Source organism: Hylobates moloch, unplaced genomic scaffold (genome assembly GCF_009828535.3).
Source record: "Hylobates moloch isolate HMO894 unplaced genomic scaffold, HMol_V3 SCAFFOLD_10, whole genome shotgun sequence".
Taxonomy (NCBI): domain Eukaryota; kingdom Metazoa; phylum Chordata; class Mammalia; order Primates; family Hylobatidae; genus Hylobates; species Hylobates moloch.
This window is the reverse complement of record NW_026652285.1, coordinates 41,081,321-41,107,490: the sequence shown is the minus strand read 5'-3', so window position 1 is coordinate 41,107,490 and position 26,170 is coordinate 41,081,321. Positions and strand designations below refer to the sequence as shown.

The 26,170-nt window shown below is 39.9% G+C and overlaps 1 pseudogene; it reads right to left on the bottom strand.

Annotated features, from left to right (window-relative positions):
* Positions 1–23,536, bottom strand: LOC116475402 (ATP synthase subunit alpha, mitochondrial-like; annotated as a pseudogene).
* Between the last annotated feature and the right edge of the window lie 2,634 nt (positions 23,537–26,170).

Here is a 26,170-nt window from a genome sequence, read left to right as displayed (position 1 = left end):
TTAAGCTTCAAATTCAGACAGGAAGTTTGTTATAATCTCTTTCAGCTTTGCATCTGATTCTTCTGAGATCTTTCCATCAGCCCTGATAGTGCCCAACAGGGCTTGGTACCAGCTGACATGAGACAAGAAAGCATTCTCAAACTTTGTAATCTTGCTGGTCCAGTTTGTCAAGATAGCCCCTAACACCCGCATGGATAACAGCCACTTGTTCTTCAATAGCCACGGGAGTATACTGTCTTTGCATCAGCAACTCAGTTAGACACACACCACAACTCAAAAGTTATTGAGTGGCAGCATCGAGGTCAGAACTGAACCGGGCAAAAACAGTGACCTTATGATACTGAGCCAGGTCCAGCTTCATGTTACCTGCCACCCGCTTCATAGCCCTGGTTTGGGCAGCAGATCCAACACGAGACACAGACAGACCGACATTAATGGCAGGGTGGATACCTTTGTAGAACAATTCTGTTTCCAGGAAGATCTGTCCATTAGTGATAGAAATGACATTCACTGGAATGTAAGCAGACACATCACCAGCCTGTTTCTATGACTGGCAAAGCAGCCAAGGAGCCACCACCAAAAGCATTGTTCATCTGGGCTGCTCTTTCCAGCAACTGGGAGTATAGGTAGACCACAATACCAGGATAGGCCTCACAACCAGGGGGTTGGCAGAGCAACAGAAACATCTGATGGTAAGCAACAGCCTGTTTGGATAAGTTGTCATAGATGGTCAAAGCATGTTTGCCATGGTCTCTAAAATACCCTCCCATGGAACAGCCAGTGTAAGGAGCCAGTTAATGAAGGAGGGCAGCATCCGAGGCCGTAGCTGACACCACGATGGTGTAATTCATGGCATCTGTATCATAAGTCTCTTCAACAACTGGGCAACAGTGGATCTCTTTTGACCAATAGCAACATAGATACAGTACAGCTTCTTTTTTTCCTCACATCCATCATTGAAATGTTTCTGGTTAATGATTGTGTCAATAGCAATTGAGATTTTCCCAATCTGTCCATTACCAATAATCAGCTCACACTGACCATGGCCAATTGGCACCAAGCTATTCACACCCTTAATGCCAGTCTGCATTGGTTCCTGCACTGAAATTTGAGGAATGATTCCAGGGGCTTTCAGACCAACTCGCCTATGGGTCTTGGAACCAAATGGACCCTTTCCATCAATGGCATTACCAAGGGCATCAACTACACAACCCAACAGCTCCTCACGAACTGGAACGTCCACAATGGCTCCTGTCCTCTTCACTCTAGCTCCTTCCTTAAGTAGTTAATCATTTTCAAACACGGCAACGCCAACATTGTCAGGTTTGTAGAGATCTTGAACCTTCTTGGTTAGCTGTATTCCTAGGTATTTCATTTTTGTGTGTGGCTATTGCAAATGGGATTGTGTTCTTGATTTGGCTCTCAGCTTGAACATTATTGGTGTCTATGTAACCAGCTCAAGTCCAGCTGCTCTCCTCTCAGAAGTCAAACCATGAGAACTGAGGTGTGGTGGAAGGAAAGCAACTTTTATTGGTCAAATGCTAGCAGATGGGAGAATGTCTGGGCATAAGCCTCAAAAGAGCCATCTCAGCCTTCTGGGCCGAGTGAAGGGGTTTAAGAAGGAAAAAGGTGTGGGATATAGACATGAGTAGTGAAAAGGGAGTGCATAGCTGCATGTCTTGTTCCCATAGTTATCTCAAGTAATTGCCCATCTAGAGATCTAATTTGCATCATCCTGACTTGGGCGTAACTCCCCTTGAGTGGGAAGATCTGCGGCTTGGTCTCTCTGCCTGGTTTGTTTCAAAATTGGCTCCTGGAATTTCTAAGCAAGCACATAGTTAGATGAGCAAGCACTGTGCACAGATATGCCTGTTGGGAAAGGGCATAACAAAGAGTCCACATTCTGAGATTAGGAAGGAAAGAAAAAAAATAGTCTAAAAATATATTTCGAGGGTGAGGTACTCAGTTATATATAGAAATGCTATTGATTTTTGTACATTATTTTTGTGCCCTGAAACATTACTGAAGTCATTTAGCAGTTTGACGGGCCTTTTGGCAGAGTCTTTAGGGTTTTCTAGATATAGAATCATATTATCAGTGGCCAAGCATGGTGGCTTACACCTGTAATCTCCGCACTTTGGGAGGCTGAGGCAGGCAGATCACTTGAGGTCAGGAGTTCAAGACCAGCCTGGCCAACATGGTGAAACCCCATCTCTACTAAAAAATACAAAAATTAGCCAGGCGTGGTGGTGAATGCCTGTAATCCTAGCTACTCTGGAGGCTGAGGCAGGTGAATCACATGAACCCAGGAAGCAGAGGCTGCAGTGAGCTGAGACGGCGCCACTGCACTCCAGCCTGGGCGACAGAGGGAGACTCAGTTTCAAAAAAAGAGAGACTCGTACTGTCAGTGAAGAGAGATAATTTGACCTCTTCTTTTCCTATGCGGATGTCTTTTTTGTTTGTTTGTTTTTTGTTTTTGTTTTTGTATTTTTAGTAGAGACGGGGTTTCACTGTGTTAGCCAGGATGGTCTCGATCTCCTGACCCCGTGGATCTGCCCGCCTCGGCCTCCCAAAGTGCTGGGATTACAGGCGTGAGCCACCGCGCCCAGCCGCGGATGTCTTTTATTTCTTCCTCTTGCCTAACTGCTCTGGCTAGGACTGCCAGTACTACACTGAATAGCAGCAGGGAGAGTGCGCATCATTGTCTTGTTTTTGTTCTTAGGGGGAATGCTTCTGGCTTTTGCCCAGTCAGTATAATATTGGCTGTGGGTGTGGTGTAGATGGCTGTTATTATTTTGAGGTATGTACCTTAGATGCCTAGTTTGTTGAGGGCTTTTATCATGAAGGGATGTTGGATTTTATTGAAAGCTTTTTTTGCATCTACTGAGATGATCATATGGGTTTTGCTTTTAATTCTGTTACTGTGGTGGATCACATTTATTGATTTGCGTATGTTCAACTGGCCTTGCATCCCAGGAGTAAAGCCTGCCTTATTGTGGTAAATTAACTTTTTGATGCGCTGCTGGATTCAGCTTGCTAGTATTTTGTTGAGAATTTTCGCACCTATGTTCGTTAGGTATATTGGCCTGAAGTTTTCTTTTTTTTTATTGTGTCTCTGCCAGATTTTGGTATCAGACCGATTCTGGCTTCGTAGGATGTTAGAGAGGTACCCTTCCTTTTCAATTTTTTTGAATAGTTTCAATACGATTGGTACTGAGAGAATTTGTCTGTGAATCCATCTGGTCCAGGGCTTTTCTTTTTCTTTTTTTCTTTTTTTTCTTTTGTGGTTGGCAGTTTCTTTAATATTGATATAATTTGGAACTTATTGGTCTGTTCAAGTTTTCACTTTCTTTCTGGTTCAATATTGGGAGTTTGTGTGTTTCCAGGAATTTATCCATTTTCTCTAGGTTTTCTTAATTTGTGTACCTAGAGCTGTTCATAATAGTCTCTGAGGATCTTTTGTATTTTTTTTTTTTTTGAGACGGAGTCTCGCTCTGTCACCCAGGCTGGAGTGCAGTGGCACAATCTCAGCTCACTGCAAGCTCCGCCTTCTGGGTTCACGCCATTCTCCTGCCTCAGCCTCTCAGAGTAGCTGGGACTACAGGCGCCTGCCACCACGTCCGGCTAATTTTTTTTTTGTATTTTTATTAGAGATGGGGTTTCACTGTGGTCTCGATCTCCTGACCTCATGATCCACCTGCCTCGGCCTCCCAAAGTGCTGGGATTACAAGCGTGAGCCACCACGCCCAGCCGGATCTTTTGTATTTTTGTGGGATCAGTTGCAATGTCTTCTTTGTCATTTCTGATTGTACTTATTTAGATCTTCTCTTTTTTTCTTGGTTAATATAGCTAGTGGTTTATTGATCTTGTTTATTCTTTTGAAGAAAAAATAGTTTGTTTCATTGATCTTTTCTATGGATTTTTGTGTCTAAATTTCATACAGTTCTTCTCTAATTTTAGATATTTATTATCTTCTGCTTGCTTTGGGGTTGGCTTGTTTTTTTTCTAGTTCCTCTAGTTGCAAAGGTACATTGTTAATTTGAGACCTTTCTAATTTCCTGCTGAAGGTGCTTAGTGCTATAAACTTTCCTCTTAATACTGTTCTAGCTGTGTCCCAGAGATTTTGGTAAGCTGTGTCCCTATTTTCATTTATTTCAAAGAATTTTTTTTATTTCTTTCTTAATTTTATTGTTCACCGAGGAGTTATTCTGGAGCAAGCTGTTCAATTTCCATGTATTTGCGTAGTTTTGGGGAGCTAGGACTGGCTTTCAGCTTCATCCTCCAGACCCTTGAGATTGGGCCCCAGCTGTTCTGGGGGATCCAAAGTGCTCCCAGGCCACCAGGAAGGTACTCAGGTGAAGCAAAGCACCCAGGCTTGGCAGCAGAGGCTACTCTGTGCACACCTCCTGCACGGTGGCCAGGCAGGGCCCTGGAAGTTTCCCAGTCTCACAGGGAAGCCAGCCACACTCTCTCCTGGGCCAGCAATCAGCTGAGGCTAGAGCTGCCTGTAGGGAGGTGGAGAGCCCTGGGGGATGGGTGTCTAGGCCACGCTCTGCCACAGCTGCCACATGCACAAAAGCTCCTAGGTTCCATGCCAGTGAAGCCCTGTCTCTGCCTACTCTCTTTGAAGATCCCACTGCCAGCTCAAATGTCCAAGGAGAATGTGAAGTTCTATGTACCTAGGATCCCAGAGGTCCACAGTGAGAGTGGCCTGTCCCTCCATCCCTTCACTTATCCCTTCCCCACGAGGCATTCAGGTCTGGGAACTAGCCCCGTCGTGCAAGTATTCTATGCAGGGTTCCCAGCTTCCTCCCTCTTCAGCCTTGTTGTCTGCATCACCTCTGTAATGACTCTCAGCATTTTCTCTCTGAAGATGGGCTCAAAATATGTGGGTTTACTCAATATTTTGGTCTCTCTCAGTGGGAGCAGTGCTTCCTGGCTGTGTCTAGTTGGCCATCTTGTCATGGTAACAATTTATTTTGGAGACTTTTTGGAGTCCATTTGTGGCAGTCAAAAGATAACTAGACAGTGGTGGCAGATGATAACTGGGTCCACAGATTGCACAAGGAAGAGTAGCCTGTGGCAGACAGCTTATTTGAAGAAATAGCTGAAAACTTCCCAAATCTGAAAAAGGAAATGGACAACCAAATTTCAGCAGCTTGAAGGACTCTATCTAAGATGAACCTAAAGATCCAACACCATGACACATTATAATCAGTCAAAAGTCCAAGACAGACAATCTTGAAAGCAGCAAGAGAAAAGTGACTTATATACAAGAGAACTCTCATAAGATTATCAGCAAACTCATCAGCAGGAACATTCCAGACTGAAAGGGAATGGGGTAGTATATTCAAAGGGCTGAAAGAGAAAGAAAATTGCCAACTAAGAATACACAGCAAATCTGCCCTTCAAAAATGAAGGAGAAATAAAGATCTTCCCAGATAAACAAAAGCTGAAGAAGTTCATCACCATTAATCTACCTTGCTAGAATTACTAACGGTAGTCCTTCCAGTTGAAATAAAAGAAAGCTAGATACCAACTTGAAGCATACAAAAGTATAAGGCTCTCTGGTAAAGGTAAACATATAGTCAAATGCAGACTCTAGGCCAGGTGTGGTGGCCCAAGCCTGTAATCCCAGAACTTTGGGAGGCTGAGGTGGGTGGATCATGAGGTCAGGAGATCAAGACTGTCCTGGCTAACATGGTGAGACCCCATCTCTACTAAAAATACAAAAAATAAAATAAAATAAAATAAAATAAAATAAAATAAAAGTAGTAGGGCATGGTGGTGGGCGCCTGTAGTCCCAGCTACTCAGGAGGCTGAGGCAGGAGAATGAAGTGAACCCAGGAGGCAGAGCTTGCAGTGAGCTGAAATTGCACCACTGCACTCCAGCCTGGGTGACAGAGTGAGACTCTGTCTAAAAAAAAAAAAAAATGCAGAATCTTGTCATACTACGATAGTGGTCCATAAATCATTTTTAAATCAGGTATAAATAAAAGCATAAAAATAACCATAATTAATAAATTATATTAATGGATACAAAATACTAAAAGTATAATTTGTGACATTGATAATGGAAGGTGAATTGGAGGTAAAAGAGTAGAGGTTTTGTATGCAATTGAATTAAATTTTTAGTTTAAATAAATTGTTATAGCTATAAGATGTTTCATATAATCCCCATGGTAACTTACAGAGAAAATTGCTATAGAAGACCTACCAAAGAAAATAAGAAAGGCCTCAAAGCATATCACTACAAAAAAAAATCAATGAAACACAAATGTAGCAAGAGAGGAAAAGAGGGACAAACAATGCTAAGACATACTGAAAACAATTAACAAAATTGCAATAGTAAGTCCTTCCCTATCAATAATTAGTGTAAGTGTGAATGGATTACACTCCGCAATCAAAAGACCGAGTGGTGGAATCAATTTTAAAAAGATCCAATTTCATGCTATCTACAAGAGATTCACTCAGCTTTGAAAACACACATAGGCTGAAAATGAAGGAATAGAAAAATATATTCCATGCAAGAGGTAACCAAAATAGCAGGGGTGCCCATACATGTATCAGACAAAATAGACATTAAGCTAAAAACTGTCACAAGAGAAAAACAATACACATCATATTGATGAAAGTGTCAATTCATAGTACAACACTTATAAATCTATATGTACCAAACAGCAGAGCATCCAGATACATGAAGCAAACATTGATAGAACTGGAGGAAGAATTAGATTAAAAAAACATAATAGGAGGAGATTACAATACTCTTCTTTCAATAATAAATAGATCAACCAGAAAGAAAAATAATAAGAAAATAAAGGACTTGAACAATACTACAAGTGAATTGAATCCAATAGATATATAAACAATATTCCACCCTATGTTAATATACACATTCTTCTCAGGTGCACATAAAACAGTCTCCAAGACAGAACACATATTAGGACACAAAACAAGTTTTAACAATTCAAAAAAAAAAAACGGAAAGAAAACCAACTATATTTTCTAATCACCATGAAACTAGAAATCTGGACTAGAAAACTCTGAACTAGAAAATTCACAAAGATGTGGAAATTAAGGAATATACTCTTGAACAACTTGATGAGTCAAGAAATCACTATTTAACAGTATTTTAAAGCAAATGAAAATGAAAACACAACACACCAAACCTGTGGCAGTAAATGTTTGTATTTTTAAAAGAAGGTCCCAAGTCAATAATTGGAGATAATTTTGTATCTCAAAGAACTAGAAAAAGAACAGCAAACTAAATCCAAAGTTAGTAAAAGGAAGGTCCTAGATTACAGTTAGCAAAAGGAAGGTCATAGATTACAGAAAACATAAATGAAATAGAGAATAAATAAAAAAATAGAAAAATCAATGAAATGAGTTTCTTTTTTAAAAAAATAAAAAATTTAACAAATTCTTTCGATAAGTAAGAAAATAGAAGTCTAAAGTAACACAAATCAGAAATGAGACATTAAAAATGAGGACACAGAAGTAAAAAGATTACAAGAGACTACTATGAACAATACTCCAGTACACTGGATAACTTAGAAGACATAAATTCTTAGAAATATACTACCTACCAAGACTGAATTGTGAAGAAATTAAAATCTGAACACATCCATAACTGAGGAGATTGAATTAGTAATCAAAAATCTCCCAATGAAGAAAAGCCCCAGGACTAGATGTTTTCACTGATGAGTTTTACCAAACATTTAAAGAATAATTAGCATCACTCTTTCTCAAACTCTTCTGAAAAATTTCAGAAGAAAAAATACTTTCAAACTCATTTTATGAGGCCAGTATTACCTTAATACCAATGCTAAAGAAGGACACCACAAAAAGACTACACACCAATAATCTTGCTAAATATTGATGCAAAAATCCTCAACAAAATATCATAAACTTAATTCAGCAGTACACTATGACCAAGTGGTATTTATTCCTGGGATGCAAGGATGTTTCAACATACAAAAATTAGTCAATGCAATACACTATATTAACTGAAAGAAAGGTAAAAAAGTCACATGATCATCTCAATTAGTGCAATAACAAGCATTTAATAAAATTCAGCACCGTTTCATGTAAAAAAATTCAATAATATAGAAATAAAAGAAAATTACATCAACATATTAAAAGCCCTATAGGTAATGCCCATAGCTATCATCATACTCAAGCTTTCCCTCTACAAATAGAAACAAGGCAAGCATGCCCAGTCTTGCCACGTCTATTCAACATAGTACTGGAAGTTCTAGTCAGAGCAATTAGACAAGAAAAAGGACTAAAAAGCATTCAATTTTGAAAGGAAGAAATAAAATTACCTCGTTTGCAGATGATATAATCTTATATGTAGAAAACCTGAAGGATTACACACACACACAAACACACACACACACACACACAGACAACTGTTACAACTAATAAACTAATTCAGTAAAGTTGCAGGAAACAAAATCAACCTACAAAAATCAGTTGCATTTCTAGATGCTAAGAATAAATAATCAGAAAAGGAAATGTTTTTAAATCCTCTTTACAAGAGCATCAAAAAGAATAAAATACTTAGGAATAAACCCAACCAAAGATGCAAAAGACCTGTATACTGAATACTCTTAATATTGCTGAAAGTAATTAATGAAGACACAAATAAATATAAAGACATCCCATGTTCCTGGATTGGAAAAGAATATGGTTACAGTGTTCATACTACCCTCCAAATCTACAGATTCAATGCAGTCTGTATAAAAATCTCATTGGAATTTTTTGCAGAAATAGAAAAAAAATCCAAAATCCATTAGGAATCTCAAAGTATTCCAAATAGTCAAGACAGTTATGAGAAAGAAAAACAAAGCTGGAGGTCTCACACTTCTCAAGTTCAAAAAACAGTGTAAAGCCACAGTAATCAAAATAGCATAATCCTGGAATAAAGACACACATATAGACCAATGGGCCAGAATAGAGAGCCCAGAAATAAACTCACATATATGGTAAAATAATCTGCCATAAGGGCATCAAGACTATACAATGGGGAAAAGATAGTGTCTTCAACAAATGGTGCTGAGAAAACTTGATATTCACGTGTAAAATAGTGAAGTTAGACCCTTACCTTCCTGTACCTATATACAAAAATCACTTCAGAATGAACTAACGGCTAAGTGCAGTGGCTCATGCCTGTGATCCTACCACTTTGGGAGGCTGAGGTGGGAGGATCGCTCGAGCCCTGGGCAACACTGCGAAGCCGTCTCTACAAAAAAATGTAAAAATTCCCCCAGGTGTGGTGGCACGCACCCTGTAGTGCCACCTACTGGGAGAGGTGGGGGTAGGCAGCAGGATTGCTTGAGCCCAGAAAGTTGAGGCTGCAGTGAGCTGTGATGATGCCACTGCACTCCAGCCTGGTTGTCAGAGACAGACCCTGTCTCAAAACAACAAACAAACCAAAATGGATTAATGACCTAAATGTAAGACCTAAAATTATAAAACTGTAATTTATAAAATTATATTTATAAAACTAAAATTTATAAAATTATAAAATTATCTAGTAAGATAAAAATATAGGGGAGGAGCTTCATGTTTTTGGATTTGGCAATGATTTCTTGGATATGACAGCAAAGGCAGAGGAAATAAAAGCAAAAATATACAAATGGAACTAAATCAAACTTCAAATCTTCTGCACAGAAAGGAAATAATGAAGAGAGTGAAAAGGCAACCTACAGAATGGAATAAAATATTTGCAAACCACGTATCTGAAAAGGGTTGATAGCCAAACATATGAAGAATTCCTACAACTCAACAACATCAAAACTAGACAGACAACAAACAAGCAAAAAACCCTATTAACAAAGTACTTGAATAGACATTTCTTTAAGGATGACATCAATATGGCCAACGTGTAAAAATATGTTCAATATCACTAAGCAGAGAAATGCAAATCAAAACCACAATGAGATGTCACCTCACATCTCTTAGCTAGACCACTATCCAGAAAACAAAACAGAAACAGAAAATGAGAAATACTGGCAAGGATACAGAGAACTTGAAACTCTTGTGCACTGTTGGTGGCAATGTAAAATGGTGTAGCCACTATGGAAAACAGAGGTTCTTCAAAAAATTAAAAACAGAACCACCATATAGTCCAGCAATCCCACTACTGGGTATATATCACAAAAATTTAAAGTAGGATTTTGAAAAGATATTTGCACATCCATCTTTATTGCAGTATTACTCACAATAGCCAAGAGTTGGAAGAACACTAATATCTCCTGAGAAATTAATGTATAAACCACATATTCACTGGAATATTATTCAGCCTAAAGAAAGAAGAAAATCTTATCATATGCTACAACATGGATAAGGCTTGAGTACATTATGCTACATGAAATATGCCAGTCATAAAAGGAATAATGCTGCATGATTCCCTGTGTATATATTTTCTAAGGTAATCAAATTCATAGAAATAGCAAGTAGAATGTGACCTCCAGAGCTGGGGAAGAGGGGGAATGGGGAGTTTTTCCATGGGTAAAGAGTTTCCCTTTGGTAAGATGAAAAAGGTACAGAGGCCTATTGCACAACAACTTGCACACAGTTAACAGTACTGTACTGTACACTTGAAAATGGTTAAAATGTAAATTTTGCTATTTTTTCTTTACTCACAAAAAAGGAATGAGGAGCTGATACATGCCACAACATGGAGAACCCTGAAAACATTACGTTAACTGATAGAAGTCAGTAACAAAAGACCACATATTATTGACTCCACTCATATGAAATGTCCACAATAGGACAATCTACTGGGAGAAAGAAGCCTAGTGGTTGCTTAGGAAGACAAGAAGTAATAGCTGAAGCATGTGGCTTTTTTTTTTTTTTTTTTTTTTTTAGATGGAGTCTTGCCCTGTCACCCAGGCTGGAGTGCAGAGTTCAAGCAATTCTCCTACCTCAGCCTCCAAAGTAGCTGGGACTACAGGCACGTGCCACAATGCCCGGCTAATTTTTGTATTTTTAGAAGAGATGGGGTTTCACCATATGGGCCAGACTGGTCTCAAACTCCTGACCTCGTGATCCACCCGCCTCAGCCTCCCAAAGTGCTGGGATTACAGATGTGAGCCACCGCGCCCGGCCTACAACTTCCTGTATTATTCAGTCTGTGCATTTTTCTGTATTGCTGGGCACTGGGTTGTCAGGCACTCTGTGATAGGTGTCAGGACTAAAACAACGAACATGCACAGCCTCTGTCCATAGGAAATTTCTTATTGGGGATTCATACAAATAAAATATGCAGTTGGATTTGAGGTAGTAAATGATGTCATTCATGGAACACACAAACTGTAAGGGGAGAAGAAAGAACATAGAGGATCACTGCATGTCATGACAGGCGGAGTAACTGACCATAGAGGTGAGTGGGAGAAGACCAGGAACCTCTGGTGGCCCAGAGGCAGGGTACATGGTTTATAAAAGAAATGCCTGGCCAGGCAGAGTGGCTCACCCCTGTAATCTCAGCATGCTGGGAGGCTGAGGCAGGTAGATCATCTGAATCAGGGGTTCGAGACCAGCCTGGCCAACATGGTGAAACCCTGTCTCTGCTAATAATGCAAAAATTAGCCAGGCGTTGTGGCAGGCACCTGTAATCCCAGCTACTTGGGAGGGTAAGGCAGGAGAATCGCTTGAACCTGGGAGGTGGAGGTTGCAGTGAGCTGAGATTGTGCCTTGGCACTCCAGCCTTGGGCAACAAGAGCAAAATTCTGTCTCCCCCGACCCACACACAAAAAAGAAATGTCTGCAGAGTTGAAAGACTGAAGACAGTAAGTGCCCTGTGCCTTTTCTAATAAAGAGGCTTTGCTGACCCTGGAAGGGACTGCTGCAGTAGAATAGTGGAGAAGATGCCAGACTGCAGGAGGCTGGAGAGAGAATGAAATGAATGAGGAGGGGAGCGTGGACAACTGTACCGCGGCTCTGAAGAATGAGAAGATACAGGGAAATACTTAGAAGCAAACATGATGGTTGAGAGTGGTCATATCGATTGGTTAAAGATAGGACAGAAATAAGTAAGTACAAGTGCTGCTGGGGAAGAGCTAGTAGGATGGAGAATTTTCAGATAGAGGAGAGAGGGATAAGCTAACTGAGCTAATGGCTGAGCTAACAGAGTACAGGTAGAATGGGTGGGCACGGAGGGAGATATATCTTCCCCTAGGCAAGGTGGGCACAGAGATAGGTGAATGCTTTTAGGAATGAAGGCAGGAGTGAGAGGGAACAAAGTCAAATGTTACACTTTTCTCTACCATAATACCTAGCACACTTTGCCTGGCACGTAACAGATGTCTAGTAAGTAAGTGCAGAATAAATGAATTACACTTTCATACAGCGATGTAATAAAGAAAACTAAAGCACAATAGAGGTTTGAAATATGCTCTGTGGGAAGTGAAAGAGAAAGTTGCCCAGGAAAATATAGAAATGCCAGGTGGTATTCCAATTGAGTTTGGCAACTATGCCTTTCAAATGAACTTTTAATGCAGTTATATGAGTTTCTCCATCTGTAGGAGAGTTGTTTGTGTAGGAGGAGAACAGAAGACAGTCTTGTGGATTATGATGTGGAATTTTTTTCCACAGGAGGTACCGTAGAAAGACAAAATAGTAGAGTAATGGGAATACTCATAAAGACTGTCACAATAACCCAATTCATTCTTTACAATACAATGAAGAAAGGCAGAGTGGAGGTGACGAGTTATGGCTGGAGGAATGTGGTTTGGAATAAGTGTGTATGTATGTGATATTATAATTGAATATTTCAAAGTTCCAGCATGGATGGCTGACAATCCTGAGACTGGCAGGATCATGCAACTTAGAGTTCAGAGTATGGGAAGCAGTGTCCTCATTGTCCTTTTCAACTCTCGTCCCGAGATACGTGGTCATTTCACCATGAATTGTGAGTGTATCACACATAATTTATTAAGAATAATCGCTGTGAATTTTTTAATAATATAATTTAGCAACTACTATGTGCCAGATACAAAAATGATGGTGAAACTTAGACATAGAGAAAAAGCTGCAAAGTCTTCAGTAAAAGCAAAGGAGTGTGAGAAAGAAGTACAGGGTCACGTGGCTGGATGTTGTCAGCCTCAAGGGAAAGGGTTTGTTACATAGGAGGAAGGGTCTGGAACTGCACTGAGGGTGGAGAACACTGGCCGCTCCTCCCAACCCCAAGAAGCCTCCAACTCTGAGAAGCATCCCTTTGCAATTGCTGGAGGTGGGAGGTGGGCAGTGTCTTTATAGAAGCCTCACTTAAGTCAAGGTGTGTGAGGTAGAGGATGTGGAGGGAGTTGATGAGAATGGAATGGTGTTCCACAGAGAGTATGGTGGAGACTTTTAGGATGCAGAATGGACTAAGAGAAAGAAGACAGCAGCTTACCTTTTGAGTGGAGGGTAAGGATGGGAGAGATGGAGGCATAATCTACAGGTTTAGGGGTAGGAAAGACGGTTCAAACTACTTGAAGAGGAGGGAGTCTGGGTTTAGAGGAAATAGCATATTTGTCACAATCCAGGACCTTCACCACAGTCTTTCTAGAAAGAAGAATGAAGCCTCTTCTATCCGAGGGAGCATTTTAATTCAGGCTCCATTCTGCATCCTTTGCGTGAATGCTGCAAAGTTTCCATATTTGTCTGTGCCTGTGTTTCCCCATTTCTCCAAAAAGAGAAAAAAGAGGAAATGCTTCCAAACTTTTATGTGGCTGCTGGAATTGTATGATCATTTTATATAAATATATATGAATATGCATGGTTTCTGAGAGAGAGAGACAGACAGAAAGAGAGCACTAACACAGTGCCTGGTGTATAACAAGGACTCATTAATTAATGATGGTTCTTACTATTATCAGATTTCTATCTTTACTGAATTCCTGTCGATGTTACATTAATATTAGTGTATTCTTACCATGTCATAGTGAAGTATATTTGAACATTTCTGGCATGGTCACTGGTAAGTTGCTTTCTATGAACACATCTTTCCTGCCTCAAGGGTTGATGTGTGTGAGGCAATAATAAAGCAATAATATAAATTCTGTATACCAGAAGGAGGACTCTGCATTCTCCTTTAGCACTGCCCCATTTACCATGGTAGAATATAAGACATGCATCTTTTATAGTCTTATATTTATTTTTAGAGCCTGACCTGTTGCCTTATTTTTCCTCAAAAACATTGATAATTGAATTTTTTTTTGCGTAACTAAAAAATCAATTAAATATGATACTCTGGATATAATTCTTATATGGTAACTTTCTCAATTGAACATTTTCCCTAATACTAGTCCAGGCAGAATAAAAACCACTGTTCTTCATTCTGGAAATGTGACAGTTTACTCATCCACATGAACATTTGGAAAATTTCCCAAATTTCTAGATCTTCAAAGTCTGAAGCTCTTTTTCCATTTATCTCATCCTAGACAAAATTTAAGTACAGTGAGGAGGAGCTCTCAGTAATCTTTTTGTCCTTAGTGGCTTTCTGCTTTTCTTTATCATGGGCTGCACTACTAAAAATAAATTGGTACATTGTTGGCCAGCTCCAAAAGAATTGATGACTTAACAGTCAAATAATATGTTTCATAAAATAGTAATTTCAGATCAAATAATTTGTTTTCACTCACTACAGAAAATGTAAAATTTTGCCAAACTGGTAACTGCCTAAACAAAAACAGTATCAGTTTCAGAAATTCCACATGTATATATTATAATATGCAATATCTATAATCTTAACAGCTTTGTAACTAATGAACTCTAAATAGCTACATACTGTTATAATTTTGTATTTGGATTTTTCTTTTCTTTTCTTTTCTTTTTTTTAGGAGATTGAGTCTTGCTCTGTCGCCCAGGCTAGAGTGCAGTGATGCAATCTCAGCTCACTGCAAGCTCCGCCTCCCGGGTTCATGCCATTCTCCTGCCTCAGCCTCCCGAGTAGCTGGGACTACAGGCACCCGCCACCATGCCCAGCTAATGTTTTGTATTTTTAGTAGAGATGGGGTTTCACTGTGTTAGCCAGGATGGTCTCAATCTCCTGACCTCGTGATCCACCCGCCTCAGCCTCCCAAAGTGCTGGGATTACAGGCATGAGCCACCGCGCCCGGCCTGTATTTGGGTTTTTCTATCCTAACTTTTCTTTAATAATTTGATCCACTGTTCCACAGCAATCAGCAAACATCTATTTACTCAGTAACATTCATCAATCCTTTCCAAGTCATATAACATTATTGCTTCCTACCCTAAAGAAATCTATCTGAAAACATCACTCATAGCTGAACAAATCAGTGCTGGAGCAAAAACTAGAATTCTGATTCTTGGCTCCAGTATATGTCCATGACCTAAACTTGTCTGTTAAACACTGACTACTTGATTACAAGTCCGGATTCTGCAGAACACTGATATGTTTTTCTGCTGTCGTTAGGACATTTGTTCAAATGACTGGTCTAAATAGTCCATATTAAGGCCTCTCCACAGTAATAGCCTTCCTGGATATAAAGGATCACAGGGGAGAAAATGAAGACAGATTTTAAAAAATTTTGTTTAAGCCCAATTTTTCTTTTTCTATATTGCTTTCAGCAGTTGAGGCACATGAATACTTTGTACGACCTTTTCTCTGAATGGAAAATGAATTCTCCTGCACTCAGCATATCAAATCTTGCGAGACTTTCCTAGACTGACTTTGGCCACCTCAATTTCTGAAATGTTATACTGATTACTTCTTTAAGATATTGTTTGGCCCAAGGTCATAGAACATATGAGTTCATTCTGAGCATGAAGGTCCCCAGAGAACAATGGTACACAATGTCAGTTTGGTTATGGCATCTGAAAACTCATAAAAGCAGACTTTCATTAAAAGCAGTATTACTCCCAGCCCTTGCCGTCTGAGAATTCACATATGAGTAATTAGGAGTCTGTAAGTAGGGGCCTACCTGTAGTACACATTTCTCCTATTTTTGAAGTAAACGGATATTTCTATAAAGTTTCTCAAACATTTCCTACTTTTTCATCATTGTCAAGTCTTATTTTTTTTGAAGTTGAGCTTTACATTTACTTGCATATTTGGAGTTTATAGCCCTGTTGTTTTGTTTTAAATTACAAGATGATAAAAATAAATCTTTAAGTCCTTTCCTAAATTCATCAGTTAATTGTAATCCAATCCTATATAAAGAAAAGTGTTATTTATTGCCTCTGTATTCATCATTAAAAGAAATAAATATAAAATTAAAGGGAGTATGACAGTTAAAAACCAAGAAAGAATACTGGGCTTCTGAACTTAACAGGGAAATCTATTATCAGACTATTTTAATCATTTTCTAATTGTGCATATAAAAGACTGACAGAAATATAAGCTGTCTTTACTGAGTGCTGGGAGTATGAGTTGTATGATCATAAAATTATAGTCTTAAATATTTGAGACAGACAACTCTCACAGCTAGTTTGCATTTAAAAAGTAATTGTGATTGTATTAGTCAATTTTGTGGCATTGATATAAAGGAATACCTGAGGCTTAGTGATTTTTTTTTTTTTTTTGAGACGGAGTCTCGCTCTGTCACCCAGGCTGGAGTGCAGTGGCGCAATCCCCGCTCACTGCAAGCTCCACCTCCCAGGTTCACGCCATTCTCCTGCCTCAACCTCTCCGAGTAGCTGGGACTACAGGGGCCCGCCACCAGGCCCGGTAATTTTTGTTTTGTATTTTTAGTAGAGACGGGGTTTCACCGTGTTAGCCAGGATGGTCTCGATCTCCTGACCTCGTGATCCACCCTTCTCAGCCTCCCAAAGTGCTGGGATTACAGGCGTGAGCCACCGCGCCCGGCGGGGGCTGAGTGATTTATAGAGAAAAGAGATTTATTTTGGCTCACAGTTCTGCAGACTGTACAAAAAGCATGGCATCAGCATCTGCTTCTGGTGAGGCCTCAGGAAGCTTACAATCATGGCAGGTGGTGAAGGGGGAATTGGCCTTTCACATGGCGAGAGAGGGAACGAAGTGCCAGACTCTTTTTACCAATCAGACCTCCTGTGAACGAATAGAACCAGAGCCCACTCGTTACCACAGGGAGGACACCAAGCTTTTCATGAGGAACCCACCCCTATGACACAAACACCTCCCATGAGGCCCCACTTCCAACATTGGGGATCACATTTCAACATGAGATTTGGAGGGCACAAGCATCCAAGCTGTACCAATGATCAAGACAGAACTCATGTTCTTTGATACATTCTTGATTTGTCCATTTATTTTATTAGAAGAATTTTTGTTGAATATGAGAGTACCTTACATAAAGTATGCACTAAATAAACTGAATGAAATTGACAATATGCAATGTCAAAGACAAAACATAACGGCAGAATTATACTATATAGAAATCTACTTAGAGAGTTAAACAATGTAGTATTGTAAATGTGTATCTTTTAATACACAGTGCCATAAAATGCACGAATACCCATATATTAGCCAGACTTTTTTTTTGAAATGGTCTCACTCTGTTGTCTAGGCTGGAGTGCAGCAGTGTCATCATGGCTCACTGTAGCCTTTACTTCCTGGGCTTGAGAGATCCTCCTACCCCAGCCTCCCAAGTAGCTGGGACTACAGGCACACACAACCGGGCCCAGGGAATTTTTTTTTTCATGGAGGCAGGGTCTTTCTACATTGCCCAGGCTGGTCTCAAACTCCTGGGCTCAAGCAATCCTCCCTCCTCAGCCTCAGAAATATTTTGGTTGCAAACAGCTGTAACCACATTCAAGCTAAAGGAATTGGTTTTTTCACACATTGAGATTTAGGAACAATGCCACATCTCTCAGCACTGTTTGCATTTGCTTAGCTTCATTCTCCCTTTTCTCTTTTCCCTATGGTGCCAAGATGGCCTCTGCCAGCTCCATCGATCACTTGTTCCAAGTAAAAGCAAAAGAGACCAATCTTGCCCCAATATTGGAATATTATAATCTTGTAGAAGGTCTATGATCCTAATATGATTCCATGCCTACCCTTGGACTCACAACTAGAGTAAGCAATATAAGGAGCCATGGTTGATGAGATTAGACCTGGTCAATGGCTCATGCTTGTAGTCAGAGGCAGCAGTTTCACAATTAAAAGAGGTTGTTGGATTAAAAAAAATTACAGAGTGTTACTACATTCTTTCTGTGACTTTAACAAAAAGGTAAATGGCCACTGTAGCGGATATTTTGCCCATGGGTGAGATGGAAGTAGGGCTTTGAGTGGTCATAGCAGGTAGAAAATTTAATGGAAAACAATGCCTAATAAAGAACGAAAGATGTGGAGAAAGCTAGTGCTATACAGAACTTCCTGGGGTGAAGGAAATCTTCCATACCTATCTAATATGGTAGCAATATATTGAGCGCTTGAAATGTGGCTCATGTAACTAAAAAACTATATTTTTAGTTTTGTTTAATCTAAATATATTTACATTTAAATAGCCACAGTGCAGCCTTCCTCATGGTGACTTTGAAAAGTCAGTCTATATGTATCTTTACAATAAAGTCATTGTTCCTTTTAGTCTTTATTAGTCCTTTGAATGATATTATAATTAAACAAAAACCAAAATCCAACTTTTGAAAAGCTAGTATTCCTTATTCTTTCAGAAATTGAACAGAAAATAGCTATAAATACTATGAATATTCTTCAATATTCATTTTTTATTTCAAAAAATCTGGTAAAATGAAAGAGCATATTATAAGTAATTCAAAACTTTGATTATTCCAATGTCATTGTTTCCATTGTACCATGTTGGACAAGCACTGATACAAAAAAATTTTTAATATATCATGAAAATAAAATCAAACAATAAATGTGCTATAAAGTGTGCTTACATTGAATTATAATATCTTTTGTAGTTTTCTTTTCAAATTAAAAATATATGACTAATTTGAATCTCATAGAATGTTATAATCCTTGTCCTGAAAGAAGTAGGCTGACCTCGGGGAAATTTTAATAGTGTTAAGATTGAGATAATTGTAACCAAACAGTTACTCTTTAATAATCATCATTTTCTAGATATGTGCTAACCACATGTATGCATATTTCCTTATCTAATTACATTTGAACTTTACAATAACCCATTATCTTAGGATCATTTCATTACAAGAGATAGCTGCCTGTCATTGAAACTAGCTTAAACAAAACAAAAGAAAGAAATCTAGTGGAAGGAAATAGGACAGCTGACAGGCCTTGCCTAGGAAGCCTCCTGAATGCTGGCATCAAGTTCTGAGGTCCAGGAACTAATGTTTCACTTATTGTTCATTTGTGGCCTCCTGATGTGTCATCTCTGCTTTTCTCCACATGGTTGCTTTGTTCCCCTTATTTTCATTAAATATTCTTTCCTGTTTACTTAAGCCTCTACAGAGAGGGCAGCCTGAATGTTGAAATTCCACCTCATCTTGCAGTTCAGTCATCTCACACCGATTTACTTCCATCTGCAGATCTACAATTGAAGGAGGTGATGAACCAGGCGAACGTAATGTCTTGGATCTTGTAGGTAAGAGGTTCACAACTGGTCCAGTCCTCTCTGCCTAGGGTACAGGGATACGAATTTCACGCTCAAAACATGGAGCCTAGAGAGTGAGGACCACATTCTTTAAGAATTATCAATAAAAAATGGGTGAGGAATGAGCTTGGTTCAGCCAGTGAATTAGGTAACATGATTCTGATTTTAAATTTGAGGAAACAGTCTCAGAGAAGTTCAAATCTTAGTCTGGCTTGTGATCAGACTGACCAAAGTATGAACCCTGACTTATTTTTCAGTATCTGTGAAACTTTTGGAAAGTTACTTACCCTTTTTGAATATTCAATTATCTGTTTGTTAGAAAGTGATAATAAAATGCAACCCACATAAAAACGCTTAGCATTTACCCAACTAGAAGCATATAACCCACCTCCCACTTTTTACCCCCTGCCCCACAGTCAGAGGCCAAGGGGAGAGATGGCCTTGTCTATGAATGCACTTAGACGGGCTTCAAAAGTGTGGATTACAAAACAAAGAAGGACAGAGCGGCAGAAAGCTGGGTGCCCTGCATGAGAGATTTATAGAGGTTTGATGTTTGTTTTTTACCCTTGAGCGGAAAAAAGCATCAGAAATGAAAATAAGTATATATAACAGCAAGCTAGCAGTAACATTGATTAACCTCTGTTATTTTCTTTGCTCTGTGTAATGACATCCCTGACTTTTCCTAAAATAGGCAATGAATTTGCCATGCAAGCAAGGTCTTGTTTATTATTTTTGTTATTTTCTTTTGTTGTCATGTGAAAATCCATCAAATGACATTGCATTCCTCATGTGGAAGTAAGAAGTTTCTAGATGCTGCAAAGAGAAAAAAGAGTTCAGAGAACTTGTCAATTCAGAGTCACGGAATCTGAAATTCACATAAATGCAGGAGGACTACTGGGATTTTCCACTGGTGTGGTATTAAACCTATTTTATCTGGATCTTAAAATGCAGAGATAATTCAGCTTATTTCATGATTATGTATATTAATTAATTAAAGATAGATAAATACTTACATTAATTAAAGGTAGATAACTGACAGAAGGCAAAGTGAAAAGAAAATGGTGTTTGGAGCCACAAAGATCTGGGTTCAAGTTCTACCTCAGCTACATAGAAATATGTAACCTTGGGTATTTTGCTTAAATCATCTGAGACTCAAATTTTTCATTTTTCAAATTGAGATATTAGTATTGATCTCACAGGAGTATAGTAAGTTTTCACTTAATGGTATTGACAGGTTCTTAGAAACTGCAACTTTAGGCTGGGCGTGGTGGCACATGCCTGTAATCCCAGCACTCTGGGAGGCCAAGGCGGGCAGATCACAAGGTTAGGAGATTGAGACCATCCTGGCTAACTTGGTGAAACCCGGTCTCTACTAAAAATAAATACAAAAAAAAAAAAAAAAAATTAGCTGGGCGTGGTGGTGGGCACCTGTGGTCCCAGCTACTCAGGAGGCTGAGGCAGGAGAATGGCATGAACCCAGGAGGTGGAGCTTGCAGTGAGCCGAGATCACGCCACTGCACTCCAGCCTGGGCAACAGAGCAAGACTCTGTCTCAAAAAAAAAAGAAAGAAACTGCAACTTTAAGTAAAATGTTGTACGTATAACAAAACCAATTTTACCATAGGCTGATTGATATTAATAAGAGTTAAATTCCTATGGCATACAGTATGTCATTTCACTCAAAGTTGCAATTTCAAAGAACCTATTAATGACATTAAGTTATGACTTACTGTACATGTAATGTGCCTAAGACATTATGTTTTATGTGAACATTGAGTGATATTTGAAGGGCCAATAGAGGCAACAGAGCATGGGCCCTGGGTGAGCTTTGTAACTATGTGGCCTTGAGACACTTACTCCCCGTATTAGAGTCCTCTGGATAAACAGATTGTGTGTGTGTGTGTGTGTGTGCATGCACGTGTGTGTGCATGCATGTGTGCCTGTGTGTGTGTGTACACGTGCATATATATAAGAAAATTTTTGATAAGGAATTGGCTCATGTAATTATGGAGGCTGAGAAGTCCCAAGATGTGCAACTGACAAGCTAGAGACTTGGGAGAGCCAATGGTGTAGTTCCAGTGTGAGTCTGAGGAGCCAATGTTTCAGTTGAGTCTGAAGACAGAAGACACCAATGTCCAAGCTCAAACAGCCAGGCAGGAGGAGTTCTTTCTTATTTGCACAAGAATCAGCCTTTTTGTTATACTTAACAGACTTTCTGGTGATTAGATGAGGGCCACTCACATTAAGAAGGGCAATCTGCTTTCTTTAACTAGTCTACCAATTGCAATGTTAATCTCATCAGAAAACACCCTCATGGAAATACGCAGAAGAATGTTTGATCAAACGTCTGTGCACCCCATGCCCAGTCAAGTAAATGCATAAAATCAACCATCACACCATGTATGAGCCTCACTTGCCTCAGGTAAAAGGACAAAATGATAACAGTCACCTTCCTAGGGAGTTATGAGAATCCAGTAAATCAACAGTTATGTGTTTTACAATAGCACCTGGCATATGATAAGCACTATGTGTGGATATGGTGAACTAAATTCATAAGTAAAACTGAGGAAAAGGAGCTGCCTCCCAGAGGTATTCTCCCATCCCTGTTTGTCTCAGGGAATAACTAATTTAGTTTTTTCATCTCATTTAATGTTTGAGTTTCACATTCAGTCAATAATCTTATAAGCTATTTTTTCCCCTAAATATATTATTCTGTTCAGAAAAACTACTTGATTTCATTATAAGTGGAGTAAACAAACAAGCAAAAAAACAAAAAAAAAAACAAAAAAACTCTTGTTGATTGGCATTCCAATTGAAAAAAAGAAAAAAAAAAAAAACTGCTTGTTTTTAAAAATTAAAATATCACTGTATTGCCTATTGCCTTTTAGAAATTACATATCTCCAAATACTACAAGTGAAATGGGGATAAATGAACATAGATTTTTTTCTCTATTATTTAGAATCGGATTTGCAAATGAGTTAACTATATTCTAAATACAGACATCACATAGGACGAAAAGCTTAAAAAAGGGTCTCTGTTCTTTTCTCCTTCCTTAAACATTATGCATCAAAATATTTACATATTTTCAAGATGTGTCTTATCAGATATTCAATCTGTATATATTCATAGTTTTAATGGACTTTCATGGATATCCTTTCCATAAGTGATGATTAAAAATCTCAGCTTAGATGGTAGTCTGTTTTTACTACACAAGCGGAGCACCAAGTTTATTTAAATCTCCCAGGCACTTGGTCATGGATGTGGCTGAAGGACTATGGCTCAGATGGGTTGCGTAATATCAAGGGACAGAATGGCCAATAAATACTACCTCTTCAACTGGATTGCCCAGGAGGACATGTTGGGACTCATCAAGGAAGCAACAAAACCCAGAGAGAACAGAGAAGAGTGAGACAGGACAGCAGCCCACCTGGGACTGGCATGGAGCCAAGGAAGGCTTCTCACCACAGGGGAAGGGTGAAGGAGCAAGAGCCCCCAGGAGCCCAGACTCTTGCCATGGATCTCTGCAATCCTGGGCACAGGAGATCCCCTGACCCTCTCTCTCCAGGGCCTCCAGACTGACAGAGAGCTGGGCGGAGTCTGGGCAGAGCTGCCACTCAGGCACATAAGGAGCCCCAAGGGCCTTGGGCTCCTGAGCATCCCAGGGTCAGCTGCCATAGCTCTGCCAGCAGGCGAGGCCAGGCCCTGTTGCATGCTCCCAAGATACATGCTGCTTTCACAGTGCTGAGGAGCAGACAGACTATAGGCCTTACCTTCGCCACACCTTGCCAGCCAAAGCCCACTGGCCCAGGTCCGCAGCGCAGCCAACACACCCCTGCCTGAACACTTAGGCTAGTGGCGACTCTGCACTTCCCTGGGCCAGAGCTCCCAGAGTTAACTGACAGTTCTGCCTTTTTGCTGCTGCTGCAGCCCCCACCCCAACTGCCCTGAGGCTGCAGAGGGAGTAAGTGATGAGCTTGTGTCTCCAACGCAGTGCAGCTGCCATACAGAAAAGCAGCCAGACTATTTCCCATGTGGATTCCTGCCCCTGCTACTCCTCACTGTGCAGGGCCTCCCATCCTGGACCCCAGCACAGTCATCCTGCCCCCGCCTGAGCACTTCAGTCAGTGGCGGCACTGCGTTTTTCTGGAGAGCAAATCCCAGAGACCACCCAAAGGGTCTCTACCATTTCAGCTGCAGGGATATTGCCCTTGCTGCCCTCGGGCTGGGGAAAGAACAAAGATCCTGACTGCTTTGCTGGTACTTCCAGCATGCTGCAGCTGCCATACAGAGAGGAAGCCAGTCTCTTTTCCCTGTGAACCCCCGACCCCCTGCTCTACACCAGGCAGGGACCCCGGATTGGGCCTGCTGTGCAGACACCCCACCCCCAGCTGATCATTCGCATTGGCAGTAGCTTCATGTATCTCTGGGGTGGAGTTCTTAGAGGAAACTGACGATCCCTCTGACACCACTGCTACAGCGGTACCTGCTATTGCTGCCACCAGGTTGGGAAAGAACAAAGAACCTGAGTGCCTTATTACACCTCCAGCACACCACAGGCACTCAGGTTCTTTGCTCTTTCCCAAAGAGGCCAGACTGTCTTCCCTGTGAGCCCCCACCCCCTGCTCATCACCAGGCAAGGCCTCCAACTTGGGTGTGTGACATAGCCACTCCACCCCGGGCTGATCATTTTGGCTAGCAGAGGCTCTGCATTTCTCTGGGTTGGAGCTCCAAGAGGTAAGTGTAAGGCCTCTAACATTGTCACTGTCAAGGTCCCTGCCCCTACTGCCTGCAAGCTGGGGAGGGAACAAAAAGCCTGAGCTGAGCCCTCACTCATTCTAGGAGGCCAGCATTATTCTGATACTAAAACCTGCCAGAGCAACAATGGAAAAAGAAAACTTCAGGCCAATATCCCTGATAAACATAGATGCAAAAATCCTCAACAAAAATCCAGCAGCACATCGAAAAGCTAATCTACCACAGTCAAGTAGGTGTTATTCCTAGGATATAAGGTTGGTTCAACATACATAAATCAATAAATGTGATTCACTGCATAAGCAGAACTAAAAACAAAAACCACATGACCATCATAGAAAAGTCTTTCAATAACATTCAACATCTTTTCATGTTTAAAAACCCTCAACAAACTAGATACTGAAGGTACATAACTCAAAATAATAAGAGCCATCCATGACAAACTCGCAGCCAGCATCATATTGAATGGGCAAAATCCAGAAATATTCCCCTTGAGAACTGGAACAAAACAAGGATACCCACTCTCATCATTCCTAGCCATTGTAGTACTAGCAGTCCTAGCAAGAGCAATCAGGCAAGAGAAGGAAATAAAGGATGTCCAAATAGGAAAAGAGGAAGTCAAACTATCTCTGTTTGCAGATAATATGATTCTATACCTAGAAAATCCCAGTCTCTGACAAAAGGGTCCCAGCTCTGATAAACAACTTCAACAAAGTTTCAGGATACACAATCAATGTCCAAAAGTCAGTAGCATTTCTATAAACCAATAGCATCCAAGCTGAAAGCCAAATCAAGAATATAATCCCATTTGCAATAGCCACAAAAAGAATAAAATACCTAGGAATACAGCTAACCAGGTAGGTGAAAGATCTCTACAATAAGAATTACAAAACACTACTGAAAGAAATCACAGACAACTCAAACAAATGGAAAACATTTCATTCTCATGAATAGGAAGAATCAATATTGTCAAAATAACCATACAGCCCAAAGCAAATTACAGATTCAATGCTATTCCTAGCAAACTACCCATGACATCTTTCACAAAACTAGAAAAAAACATTCTAAAATTCATTTGAAGCCAAAAATGAGTCCAAATAGCCAAAGCAATCCTAAGCAAAAAGAACAAAGCTGGAGGCATCACACTACCTGACTTCAAACTATACCACATGGCTACAGTAACTAAAACAGCATGGTACTGGTCCAAAAACAGTAGACAAATGAAATGGAATAAAGAAGCCAGAAGTAAAGCTGCAAACCGACAACCATCTGATTTTTGACAAAGCTGACATCAACAAGCAATGGGAAAAGAATGCTTCATTCAATAAATGGTGATGGAATAACTGGCTAGCCATATGCAGAACATTGAAACTGGACCACTACATTTTACCATATACAAAAATTAATTCAAGGTGGATTAAGGACATAAATGTAAAACCTGAAACTCTAAAAACCCTAGAATAAAACCTAGGAAATAACCTTCTCAACATCAGCCTAGGTAAGAAAAATTGGCTAAGTCCCCAAAAGCAATTGCAACAAAAACAAAAATTGACAAGTGGGACCTAATTAAACTAAAGAGCTTATTGAGAGCAAAAGAAACTATCAACAGAATAAACAGACTAGAGAATGGAAGAAAATATTCACAAACTATAAATGCAACAAGAGTCTAATATCTAGAATCTATAAGGAACTTAAGCAAATCGCAATGCACAAAAAAACCCACTCCATTAAAAAATGGGCAAAGGACATAAACAGACACTTCTCAAAAGAAGACATACATGGGGCCACCAAGCACAGGAAAAAATGCTCAGTATCACTAATCATTAGGACAGTGTTAATCACAATCACAATGAGATACCATCTCACACCAGTCAGAACTACTATTATTAAAAAGTCAGTAAATAACAGATGCT